This window comes from Calliphora vicina, chromosome 2, assembly GCF_958450345.1.
Source record: "Calliphora vicina chromosome 2, idCalVici1.1, whole genome shotgun sequence".
Classification (NCBI taxonomy): Eukaryota; Metazoa; Arthropoda; class Insecta; order Diptera; family Calliphoridae; genus Calliphora; species Calliphora vicina.
The window spans coordinates 104470816-104484168 of NC_088781.1; the positions used below are offsets into that span (position 1 = coordinate 104470816).

Here is a 13353-nt window from a genome sequence, read left to right on the forward strand (position 1 = left end):
ATGTAAATTAAATATGTCAGTTATTATACATACTCACTAATCATGTTTATTCAAAATGATGTTCAATCTTCAAAAAAAAATCTAATTTTAATATGAAATTTGTATTTGAATTGAAACGGAAAAATAAATACAAAAAACATATTTAAAGTGCAAAAAAAAAAGGAATTTCGGTTAATCGACACAAATTAATCGGTTTATTTGTTATTTGAAAATCGGTAATTTCAAATTATTCGAACAGTTAACCGTACAAAATTAATCGGTTAACCGATTAACGGTTAATCGATTGAATACCCTAATATCTAACGATAAGCATTTCATAGAAATTCGGACCGAAAATTTGTCAAAATCGGGAAAAACTATTGTTCACCAAAGAAATTTTTTAACCAAATATTTTTCTTCATCCAAAAATTGTTTTCAATCTTTATCTTAAAGTATTCTTTGGTGAAGGGTATTTATTGGGATAGGAAAACAATTCGAGCCATAACCTCGAAAATGTCTTAAGTGTATAACAATAAACTTTACAGGAGAAGCAAAGACTTTCTAAATCTCATAAGACAGAAATTTGAGGTGCTAAAATCTAGCGATGCAAATCTCCAAAATCGGCAAAGCATCCTTCAATAAGTCAGTTTGCAGTAGGACCGTTCTGTTGGAACCATATGGAATACTGTTTCAATTTGAAGCAATAAATAATTGTTGATCATAGTACTTTGCACTTTATCCATCACAGGATAAAGTAATAATAGGGCCCGGTAAATGGCGCACTATGCTGTGACTTTGAATTGTTGTAATAGCTTTCATAAAGTTTTAGTGCCCCATGGATACATTTATATATTTAATATATACAATAGTTCTCGGCCCAGACATTATCAAAGGCTCTTCAAACCAAACTTTTGTAATTATCATTCAGATGTATTTTTAAAATTTTTCGCAATAATCTCAAAAAATTCAGTGGAGTCGGGATAGAGTGAACTAATTAATGCAAAGCAAAAATGCAAAAATAATAAAAACTTCATAAAATTTTATGTTAAAATTGTATATTTTATTATATTTTTACAAAGGAACAAACAAATCTTTGTTTTGTACACGAAACCACGAAATTTATGTAAAACTAAGATATTCAGGTATGTGATGAAAAACGATTTAGATTCAAAAACGATTTCAAAACGACAAAAGGTGTGATGTGTTTGTTTGAATCGTTTTGTCATATTAGTTTCAATTTCCAATTTGTTTCAAAGTGAATTTATTGTTTTGCTATGTGATGTAAAGTTATAATATCTGTTTCAAATTGCTTTTAAAGCAACCGTGCGTTAGCTGTTTTTTTTTTAACTCGCCATTTGAAAAATTAACAAGGAAATGTAAGTAAATTTTTTTTTTTAAATTAAATATATGTATGTATTTTATATTTGGGTTTTCCAGGGGCCAACACAAGAATTCTCATTCTCAGGAAGACGCACTTATTGACTTCATGCAAAGTCACGTCGATATTGCTAAGGGTTTTACAAGAAGCGATAAAATTGATATTGAAAATTTGTGGAAGGATCTGGCAGCAGAGTTAAATAGCTTGGGTCCCCCGATACGTGATGTAAATGGGTGGAAAAAAGTATAACTAAAATAAACTTGCAGTTAATAAATAGTTAATAAATATTTTGATATGGTTGAACGATGCATTGTTTCCAATAGACCTTTGAAAGCCACCTTCTGCAAAGAATCTAAGTGCTGCCGCCAACTGCAATGTCAACGAAATTGAGGAATGCGGCAGATCGTGACCAATCATATTTAGCACCATTACAAATCCTTCTTTGTTCAAGCGGTAACACTGAATAAATCTACATACATATAAGCTAAAAATTAGAAACTGCACTTTTAAAATAAATGTTTTACATACATGTCCTCTGGCAAATCCAGTGGATTTGAATTATCCCGCAATTGCTTTCTTCTCACATTCTCTTTCGTGTGCTCTTCTTCCAATAAAAGTACTGCTGCCGTCAGAACGAATGCCATTTAATTTTCAAGATAAATATTTTTTATAATTTACAAAATTTTACTTCAACAGACTTTTCATAGTAAACAAATGCAGAGTTGCTTATTTTGTTGTTTTTTGCTAATAAATGATACGGAATGAAACAAAAATGGAATATGAAATCAATCGAAATTCATCACACCTAAATCGTTTTTGAGATTGATTTCAGTTTTGAAAACGATCGTTTTTCATCACATGCCTGATTGTTACGAAATTGTAGTTGAATTCAAATATAACGATTTTAACGGCTGATTTAAAAGTAGCCTAATGCTTTCAAATTACAGTGCTGTAATAGCAAACTGTAACATATCTGTGGGCATTATTAACATTGAATAAAAGCTTTTAGTTGATCATTGATCGTAAGTTGGCAACGCTGTTTGCTGCGACAGTTAAAGAGAAATCTAGAGTGCAGATGGCAGTGTTATAAATAGTGACAGAGGTTGCAGTCGTTAGTGAGTTTATCAGAGACGCTATTCGAACAAACATCAACTGAGTGCCTTAAAGTTTGCTGTATTTTTCAAGTGAATTCGTGTACATTATAAAGTGTGTCTGTATTTCTGCTAATTTATAAACGTGTATAAAAAAAACATTGAGTGACTATTTAATTCTGTTGTTGTTGTACATTTTAAACAAATAAAGAGTTGTTACAATTTTTAAACTGCTAAACGGTTTTTATTTGCAATCAAAAGTATCCGGTTTATTTAAAGGAAATAAACCAACGTTTTGAAAAGGTTAAAACGTAACAATATTTTAAAAATTAAAATTTGAGTTGCTGTAAAGTATTCATTTTCTAATGGCACTTCAATCAATATCATTATCTTCATTATCTGTGCTGATACTAAAATCGTTTTAATCGGTATTGGAAAGCACCGTTTCAATATTATTCCATTCTCCAATGTCATCTACAGTATAGAGACATTAGAATAGAAGTGCCATCTTTTAGGTTTAATCCTTTTAAAAACTCATTCGGTTGGATAATTGGATACACATTTGGTGGCATGTATACCACAAAAATAAATCCATCCTCATATATAACGTCCTTCTCCGCCGGATGACACTGGGCATTTTCGATTAGCAAAATGGCCTTTGTTGATTTCCCAAGGACAAATGATCACCAAGATAAATCCCAGTATTTTCCAAAATATTAAAAAAAAGAAACAAATAAATACATACGAATCATTGATTCATTTTACATTTAGTAGTGTATTATATTAAAGACAATGTATTTATTATTGTGGCAAATGTAAGGTTTTAATATACATAAATAGCAACCTTGACCGAATAAACTATTTTTATTTGTATGCTTTAATGATTTTTCACAAAACTTTTATTGACATATTTAAACACATACGTTAGCTATCAAAATCAATGAAATAATTGCGAATGACATTTATTTCTGTTAAATGTCATTTATGATTTAAAATTTCATGTTTAAATTACTGAATTTTGTTTTATTAAGAACAAGTGGTTTTATTTTATTATTAATCAATTAATACCAAAGGTAGACATCTGTAATGGAGTCTAGTTGATCGAAAAGCTGCTAATATTTTATATCTTAGCAGATATATTATATTTCCTTGACAATAAAAGTTTGCCCTCTGATTCTAGGATCTTATAGACATTGCCTTTGATTCTAGATCCTATAGATAAATATATTCGGCCTTGGAACCATCTTTCTTCAAAACCTAATTTGTATATTTCTTATCCAGATATTGTAAGACTTTATCTCGAAAAGAGAAGAAGTAAGGCTTCATAGGCCTGACCTACCATCCAGCCGATTTATGGTATTTTCATACATATTGTTACGAAATTGTACTTGAATTCAAATATAACGATTTTAAGGGCTGATTTAAAAGTAGCATAATGCTTTCAAATAACAGTGCTGTAATAGCAAACTGTAACATATCTGTGGGCATTATTAAATAAAAGCTTTCAGTTGACCATTGATCGTAAGTTGGCAACGCTGTCGAAATAGAGCTTTCTAGATGGTAATGCAGTGTTATAAATAGTGGCAGAGGTTTCAGTCGTTAGTGAGTTTATCAGAGACGCTTTTCGAATAAACATCAACTGAGTGCCTTAAAGTGTGTTGTGTTTTTCAAGTAAATTCGTGTACATTATAAATTGTGTCTGTATTTCTGAGAATTTGTAAACGTGTATAAAAAACATTGAGTGACTATTTAATTCTGTTGTTGTACATTTTAAATAAATAAAGACTTGTTACAATTTTCAAACTACTAAACGACTTTTATTTGCAATCAAAAGTATCCGGTTTATTTAAAGGAAATAAACCAAACGTTTTGAAAAGGTTAAAACGTAACAATATAATTGAATGTAAACATATGTAAAGGACAATAAAATGTCCTAATATATTCACGCATGTGATGAAAAACGATCGTTTTCAAAACTGAAATCAATTTCAAAAACGATTTAGGTGTGATGAATTTCGATTGATTTGATATTCAATTTTTGTTTCATTCCGTATCATTATTATAACAAAAAACAACAAAATAAGCAACTCTCCATTTGTTTACCTTAATTAAAGTGAAAATTTAATTCTGATAAATTACCTTTTAAACAAATTCGAATTTGAAACTAATATGACAAAACGATTCAAATAAACACATCACACCTTTTGTCGTTTTCAAATCGTTTTTGTATCTAAATCGTTTTTCATCACATACCTTATTATGACTGTTTTAACAAATTTTGCTTGTGTATCAAACAAAAAGGTTCTAAACTAATAAAACTAATTGAACTATGTTTATTATGTTGTCATAAAATAATACTTTTTTTGTTTAAAACACAAGAACAATTACATATTATAATATATTAGGACATTATGATAATATGACTAATAGCAGACCGTGTGAATACCCCAAATAATATTCTCTGCATGTCACTCTATCGATCCTAAAACCATTATACAAATCAATATAATATACACAATTATATACTATTATGCATTTTATACTTTTAAAGAAGTTTTAAAAAAGTATCATTAATTTGGTTAACTTTATCTAGACTTGCTTGTAAAACACACAATACAAAAAGATAAAAAAGCCCATAAGGACAATTTCGTGGGTGAAAAGAGGGTGTAATATTAACATAACAACAGATGTGCATGTAAGTAATACCAAAAAAAAAAAAAATTAATTATGTTGGGAATATAAACAGACCTTTAAATAATTAATTTAAATTAAGGGAATTTATTTAAAATTTAAATAAATATGCAACCCTCATGTTAACACAAACAGGATAACCAAACGTGTTAGGATATGATGGATTGATGTATGCATGTCTAGTAATAATAAGGAGAAATGATTGCTGGTTGTCAACAAATATTAAAACCTTTTAGTTTTAAAATTTTAATACACAGCTATTAAATTAATTAAATATTTTTTAACAAGCTGAATATTGTCACCTTAAATGCAAACGGACGTAATTACACAAAAATTCAAAATCGAGTTTTTGTTTGATTATGGTTATTTTTATAATACAACATGTTCATTAGAGTGACAATCAGTTGTATGGAAAAAATTTTTTGTTAAAATTTTGAAGAGTGCCGGGTGGAATATTGTGACACTAGGCCTAAATGTTAAGTGCTGAAAATTTGAGCCAAATCGGTCAACGATTTCTGGACGCGCATCGAGGTCAAAGTTCAGATATATGCAAAATTTTACTGTTAATATGGAATAAATTGGTGAAACTCGTTAACTTTCTGCATTGTTTTCTAGAAATATGTAGATTTATTTATATTAATAAATATTACATTAAAAAAAAAATTTTGGAAATTAACCCTGTATCTCCTTTGGTTCAAAATGACCCAAAAACTGTATTATCGCCAAAATTAGAGAAAAATGCAAATTTTTCAGTTTTTGAAAAAATTTTGCTACTAAATAAATACTTTTGCAATTGAATGCAAAAGAATCGAAATATGTACGTAATTATCGTTGTAATGAGATATAAATGACAAAATTTGATTAAAAAATTTTAAAGTTATTACAAATTCGCCAGACCATTAACGTGTTTCAGGCCACTTGAACAAAAAATTTAGGAAAAAAATTAAGATATTTCGAGAAAAATTAAAATAAAAGCTAATTTTTACTTAAAATATGTCCATATTTACTTGTATATGAGTTTTTGTCTTCGTAGGATACCGTTAACCTATTCGCAGGTATGACCAAAAAAAAATATTTTTTTTAACGGCAGTTTCAAAACTCCAATTTCAAATTTTTAAAAATTTTGTTAAACAAATTTAAGAATTTTTTGATCATCACTTGGGGATTTATTGTCAACATAATAGGGAATAAAAATGTGGAAAAATTATGTCAATACCTCCTATAGTTTTTCCGTACCTGCGATTTAAATTTTGCGATTTTCGAGAAAAACTAATTTTTTGGCCATATTTTGGCGAATGAGCCGAATTTCCATACTGTTATAAATTTTAAGTAAAACCTATTCATAATATTATAGTCGTTGTAATTTTAAATATGTTCTGAAACTTTTACTAAAATCGGAAAACGATAACCTCTAAATCGTGAAGGTCAAAAGTCAAATTTTTCAATATTTGGAATTTCTAATGAAAAGATAGCGAAATGTTATATATTTTTGGGCCGATTTTCATGAAACTTGAGGAAAATATATATTGAGGTCTATCATTTACAACAACAGTGCAAAAATTAATTTTAACCTTTAAGAGGACTTGGGGTCAAAATGGGTGTGTTTTTCGTGATTTTAAAAGTTGAGGGTAATTTGGACCCCAAGTGCTGCTAAGGGTTAATTTCCATTTTTGTGCTATTATTTTAAATTCTGGACTTTATGTTATACTTTCCTTAAGTTGCATTAAAATCTGCCCAAAAATATATAACATTTCGCTATCTTTTCATTAGAAATTCCAAATATTAAAAAATTTGACCTTTGACCTTCACGATTTAAGGTTATCGTTTTCCGATTTTAGTAAAACTTTCACACCATATTTAAAATTACAAGGACTATAATATTATTAATAGGTTTTACTTAAAATTTATAACATTAAGAAAATTGGACTCATTCGCCTAAATATGGACAAAAAATTTGTTTTTCTTGAAAATCGCAAAATTTAAATCGCAGGTACGGAAAAACTGTAAGAGGTATTGACATAATTTTTTCATATTTTTATTCCCTATTTTGATCTCAATAAACCCCAATGTGATGATCGAAAAAATCTGAAATTTGTTTAACAAAATTTTTAAAAATTTGAAAATGGAGATTTGAAACAGCCGTTAAAAAAAAAATTTTTTTTTGGCCATACCTTCGAATAGGTTAACGGTATCCTACGAAGAAAAAAACTCATACACAAGTAAATACGGATATATTTTAAATAAAAATTAGATTTTATTTTAATTTTTCTCGAAATATGTTAATTTTTTTTCCTAAATTTTTTGTTCAAGTGGCCTGAAACACGTTAATGGTCTGGCGAATTTGTAATAACTTTAACATTTTTTAACCAAATTATGTCATTTATATCTCATTACAACGATAATTACGTAAAAATTTCGATTATTTTGCATTCAATTGCAAAAGTATTTAGTTAGTAGCAAAATTTTTAAAATATCTGAAAAATTTGCATTTTTTCCGAATTTTGGCGATAATACAGTTTTTGGGTAATTTTGACCCAAAGGAGATGCAGGGTTAACTTCCAAAAAATTTTTTTTAATGTAATATTCATTAATATAAATAGCTCTATACATTTCTAGAAAACAATGCAAAAATTTAACGAGTTTCACCTGTTTATTCCATATAAATAGTAAAATTTTGCATATATCTGAACTTTGACCTCGATGCGCGTCCAGAAATCGTTGACCGATTTGGCTCAAATTTTCAGCACTTAACATTTAGACCTAGTGTCACAATATTCCACCCGGCACTCTTTGAAATCTAAAAAAAAAAAATCGGCTGCCACTCTAATGTTCATGCAAATTTTTAGACCTCTGCGATCAAAAATTACAACTTTATTAAAGAAATTCATACTCAACAAAATTGTTATTATCGATTTTATAACTTTTTTTGCTTCTCCTATAAAAAAAAATAAAAATGTAGTTACGTCCGTTTGCATTTAAGGTGACGATATATAATGATTTGTACTTGTTATTTAGAAAATAATTTTTTAAATTAATTATAAATTTGTTATATCCAAAGAGTTGATATTTCCTGAATCAGTCATATATGGGCAATTCCATATCATCGTACGTGACATTTGTACGCCTATAGAGTGGAATAGATTTTGCAAAAATAAGAGTATCTGAAAAATAATTTGGTCCATATGTTCCATTCAGAGGGTACTATATTTTGTAAAAATAATAAGTTCTTTCGAAACATTGTTGTCCAAAATATCGAGCGAAATAAGGGTATATCGTACGTGACATAAAACGGAAGTCATTTTGAGGTACATATAGAAATATGCGAACATTTTCGAATCGTGGGAGGCGTTATGTATTCTTTTAATTTCTTACACTAAACGAAATATTGTTCCTTTACAATGCATCATATTTAAATAAAAACAATCTTTCGATGATTTTATAATAAATAAAATTTAATATCATACGTGACATACCGTACGTGACAAATTTTTTTTTATTTTAATAAAACAATATATATTCTATAAATATATGTATACAAAAACTAAAAAAATGAATAGAAAATATACATTCGGTTTCAATAAACAATTTTATAATAGCAAATCTTGTCAATCTCGTGGAATTGCCCATATGGAGAATAGTTCGAAATTTTAATATATTTAAAAGAGTCTCTGATATATTGTATAAATTACTTAAGATGCAAAAGATCTTTACCTACCGAAAATAGACAATATTCCTCTCTCATTGGCGAGAGTTTTAGATTGAAAATATTTAAGAAAAAGTTGAACATTTTTGCGCTTTATTATGAACTTGGAAATAGCTAATAAAAATTAAACCTATGACAGAGATATTCGAATTTATGATGCTATTTAAGCTGCTATTAAATCCCTAAATGGTGGGAATACCGAAACAAGGAACAATCATAATAACCTGCCACAGAAAGATCATGATTCATTGAATACTACTAACAGCTACTCGAGGTCCACATAACTTATTGTATATCGGAAATCTACATATAATTTTCAATAACAAAATTTAATAAAAAATTAACAGCATCTGGGAAGCTATATTAATTGTAATCATAGGTTGTGAATAAAGATACATACTGGTGAAATGCTGAACATCTGGCTGAAACTCTTTTAAACTTGTATAGATATGTAGGGACGTAAGATATAAATTAGCATGCATTGGTCTATGTAAAAAAAAGAAGTTCCAATTCTATTTGTGATGGATAAACTCTAATTTATTTAGGTAAAATAGCTAACTATTTGTAGCCCATAGAGATTTTACATTGTTACGCACTCACAGTATTGACCGATATGACTGTGAATGAGAACTATTACAATCACCTGACTGGAATAATATCCATCGTAAAACGAGGAAATATTTTGTTGTTGATGAAAGATTTCGATGTCCTGGCAGGGTCAAACAACTCTAACCTGAAAAGTGTTATGGGTAGCCATATTAGCTCAATATTGCAAAGATCACTTCTGTATGCTATTGATTGATGAAGCGACCACCATATCAATTTGGGATTCTTAACAACTCCAAGGACTCTTGTGAGACATTCGTGCTCTTTGAAGCTCTTTGGAAAATTGAGAAACTCTTCGCGAATATTTCTGACTTTGAATTACATAATAATGCCGGCTGTCCCTTCGAACCCATATTACTCTACAACAGTGGAGAAGCTACATTTCGTGAGACCTAGTGTTAATCTTTACTTATCCAATTTCATTAAGCGTTAAAATTTATTGTGTGATATTGTGTATAACAATATCGGACACAAGAATGCCTCAAAGAATCCTTGGAATTCTAAAAGTAAAGAACATTATTCATGAACTATGGGTAAAGGCAGTCATGCGACATGGAAAATGAAGAACTGTTAATAAACAAACCGAACACAGAAGTCATACATTGATCACACAAACAGCATTCGAGTAATTATCGAACAATCGATTCAGTCACACTTGTCCATTCCGAGTCATTTCTTGTTAAGGTGTTCCATGTAAACCATTGGTAGGCAAAAAGAGGCATTTAATTTGTGTGCTCTTTTGGGTAAAAAATAAAATATCCACAACAACATCAAGAAACTGAATGAATTGTGTGTATTTTTACGCTCTATTACGCTCTTTTGTTCACATTCGGGTTGTTGGACGAAAATCATCGTAACCTGAACAATATGAACGCCTACCATGGATGTAAACTGATTGGTATAATTTAGGAGTTATATTGTTGTTGCTGGTTTTACAGCCCTTGGCCGAAAATCTTTGTTCCATCATTCCGGTACGTAGAACCGTCTGACGTGGAAATGTAGGAGTTCTATGGAAATTCGCGCATTTCATTATGAAAACTTAAAGCACCAGGGATGAGTCCTGTATCCGTTATAAGTTTATAAAATCACACGAACATAGTCGCAAATTTGAGGAAGGTGAAAAAAGACTTTAAATATATTAGTATGAATATGACAAAGCCGATATGTGATATTAAGACGACGATATCACAACAATTTGGGCCCAATACCATATCAATAACCCAACTGTGATCCAGTAGTGAACACGTTCCACTACATATCGAAATACACGATATGTAGTAGAGGATTAAATCCCTCAATGAATTATACATATTGGTCCACCTTCTCATACATGTAGCTTGCTCAAAAGGTAAAACAGTAAGGAGAAGTTTGGAACATATGGCATCAACTATAAATAACTGGAACTAATTTGTTGAGGCCCTTTGCTTCTTATTGGTCAAAAGGTAAATTTCTGGATACGATATCGGGCAGTGCGGGTTGAGTGGCTGTTTTTCTCCGATATTTAAAATTATGGATAGAGATAAGTTTCTGGAATTATAATAGATAGAACATTCAGAATGGGCAAATGTGGCTATATTAATAGAAAAGTGGAATTGACACGATTAGACAGATAAGTATCAATTGTATCTTCAAAGCTGTAGTGAAATCCATCTCGTTACTCTGATAACAGCAGTGATAACATTTACGATAAGTTGTCAGTATATTTGATGGCTATACATTCGGTTCCCTACTCTGAGGTGATGCTAAAATCTGGAGGTACAGTACACTAAACATGCCAAGATCTTGAAATACTATGAAGATATCCATAATAATGCCAACTGCTGCAATTATCCACACTTATCTTGTATAGTGATAGCTTCTAGAGGCTGAATAGGGTTGACGGCGGCATCTTCATTTTATGGTATGTGATCAAAACGGATGGCGTAAGACATCTAGGTTAGCCGAAGAATACAGGCCGTTTCTGAACGGAATATCGTGATATTCTATGGGGAAGATTAGATGATTGACTTCTTCCCTGGCATATTCTGAATCACTTGTTTAAATTGGTGATCTAATGAAACTACATGTACTATTGCTAGGTCGACATGTTGACAGGACGATATTAGTTTTTGGATTCCATCGCAAGATTAAGTTATTGTTATCAACTATAACAGGACAGGAGCTTACTGTTTAACGAAGACACCGTGTCTAACCTATATCACGTATAATAGGACCCATCTCCTTACTCATCAGAGAATCTGGTTGGTTTAGTATGGAAACAATGCGTATCAATTGATGGACCTGAATTGTCGCTCGGGTAATGTAATGGAATCAAATACATATGAACTCAATTAAGATGCTTAAAGAACGCCCAATGAACCTAAACTATGATCCATATAGGATCAACGAAACCCGGATGTATTATGAAATAGTAGAAAGATAACAGTAGAAAGATAACAGTGATAGATATTTAGAATTAAACCAAAAACATTAACTTTTAACTGGTTATCCTTAAAATCCAAGAAATTAGTTTTGGAATCAAAATATTCTTTCAAATAACTGCACCGAACTTTAAAATACCAATACATACGAGTAATACATATATAAATAAATAAAAAAGACATTTTACACTCACCTGGTGTTTTGGATTTTAATTAAAATTTTAATATCCTTTGGAAAAATAAATAAAACCAAAGAAATTTTATTGCTACTTGTTTGTTGTCTTTAATAAAAAATTTATGTAAATTTCCTAAATGTATGTACGTACATATGTATAAATGTACGTACGTAGTATATATGAATGAGTGAGTGTTTAGTATGTAAAGTGTAACAGGGTATTTTTTTATTTTGTTTTTATTTTAATATTTTCATTTATATTTATATTTGTATGACATATGTACGAATGTAAGTATGTAATGCATGTGTCAGTTTGTCTATATTAGCTGTTATTGTTGTGGTTTTTGTGTTGTTAATATTGTTTGGTTTTGTTGTTGCTGCTGCTATTCTGGAGTTACATGTACATAATTTTTCCCTTTATTTATTGACAAATAAATTTGTTATTATTTTTCATAGAAACTACAAATGATTTTCTGCGAATTTTTTGCAGTTTTGTTACATGTATGTAAATACAAATTATGTTTTTTATTTTCTTTTTTGTTTATTTTTTTTTGTTATTTGCTGTAATAAAAACTATTAATATTTCTTTTTTTTAAACATAGAACATTTCTAAAAGTTGTATTTTTTTACAGTATAACTTTTCTCACAAATTTATCACCATCCTTTCTTGTTTTTTTTAATTACACTTTATGAAATATAAATTTTCTTTTCGTTGGAAATTATTAAAAAAATGTGTTTTAATTAGCATTTAACATGACACAAAACCAACAATTTTAATTAAAATTTTTTAAGCATTTCTTTGTGATTTATTATTTCGTACAAAAATTTAATTATTTTTACTTAGTTATTTAACGCGTATGTGTAGGTAAGTACGCCTTCTTTTGAATGGGCGGAGGAGGGAAAAAGGTCACTAATCAGTCGGTGACCATCTTCATATAAAAAATTACAAAAAAAAATAATAACAATAATACAAAATTGTGCTTTAGAAAAACGCAGTCGAGTCAATTGACGATATAGACAGACAGTTGAATAGATATTGTTCGGATTATAGATAAAATAGACAGACAACACCACCACCAACAAGCGAGTGGTGTTGGACCAAAAGTCAGTAAGAAACTGAATTAAATTCAATTAAACTCACAATCCAGAGAGCATGTCTGTCTCTTGATGATATGTACTAAGCAAAACAGCAACAACAAAATATCAACAAGAAAAAAAAACCTCCACAATTACTACTTATACGGTGTATTATACACTGTATTCTACATTGAATCATAACAATAACAAACATATTTATTCCTTTTCATGCT

At 29.5% G+C, this 13353-nt stretch overlaps 1 protein-coding gene across 1 annotated transcript in view; it reads right to left on the reverse strand.

Moving 5' to 3' along the window:
* Agpat2 (1-Acylglycerol-3-phosphate O-acyltransferase 2) overlaps positions 1 to 12081 on the reverse strand; it is a 79664-nt gene extending 67583 nt beyond the window's left edge. The window contains exon 1 of the mRNA XM_065501175.1: positions 12063 to 12081. The gene's annotated coding sequence lies outside the window, so the exon portion shown is untranslated. The remainder of the gene's footprint in view (positions 1 to 12062) is intronic.
* Positions 12082 to 13353: the final 1272 nt, after the last annotated feature.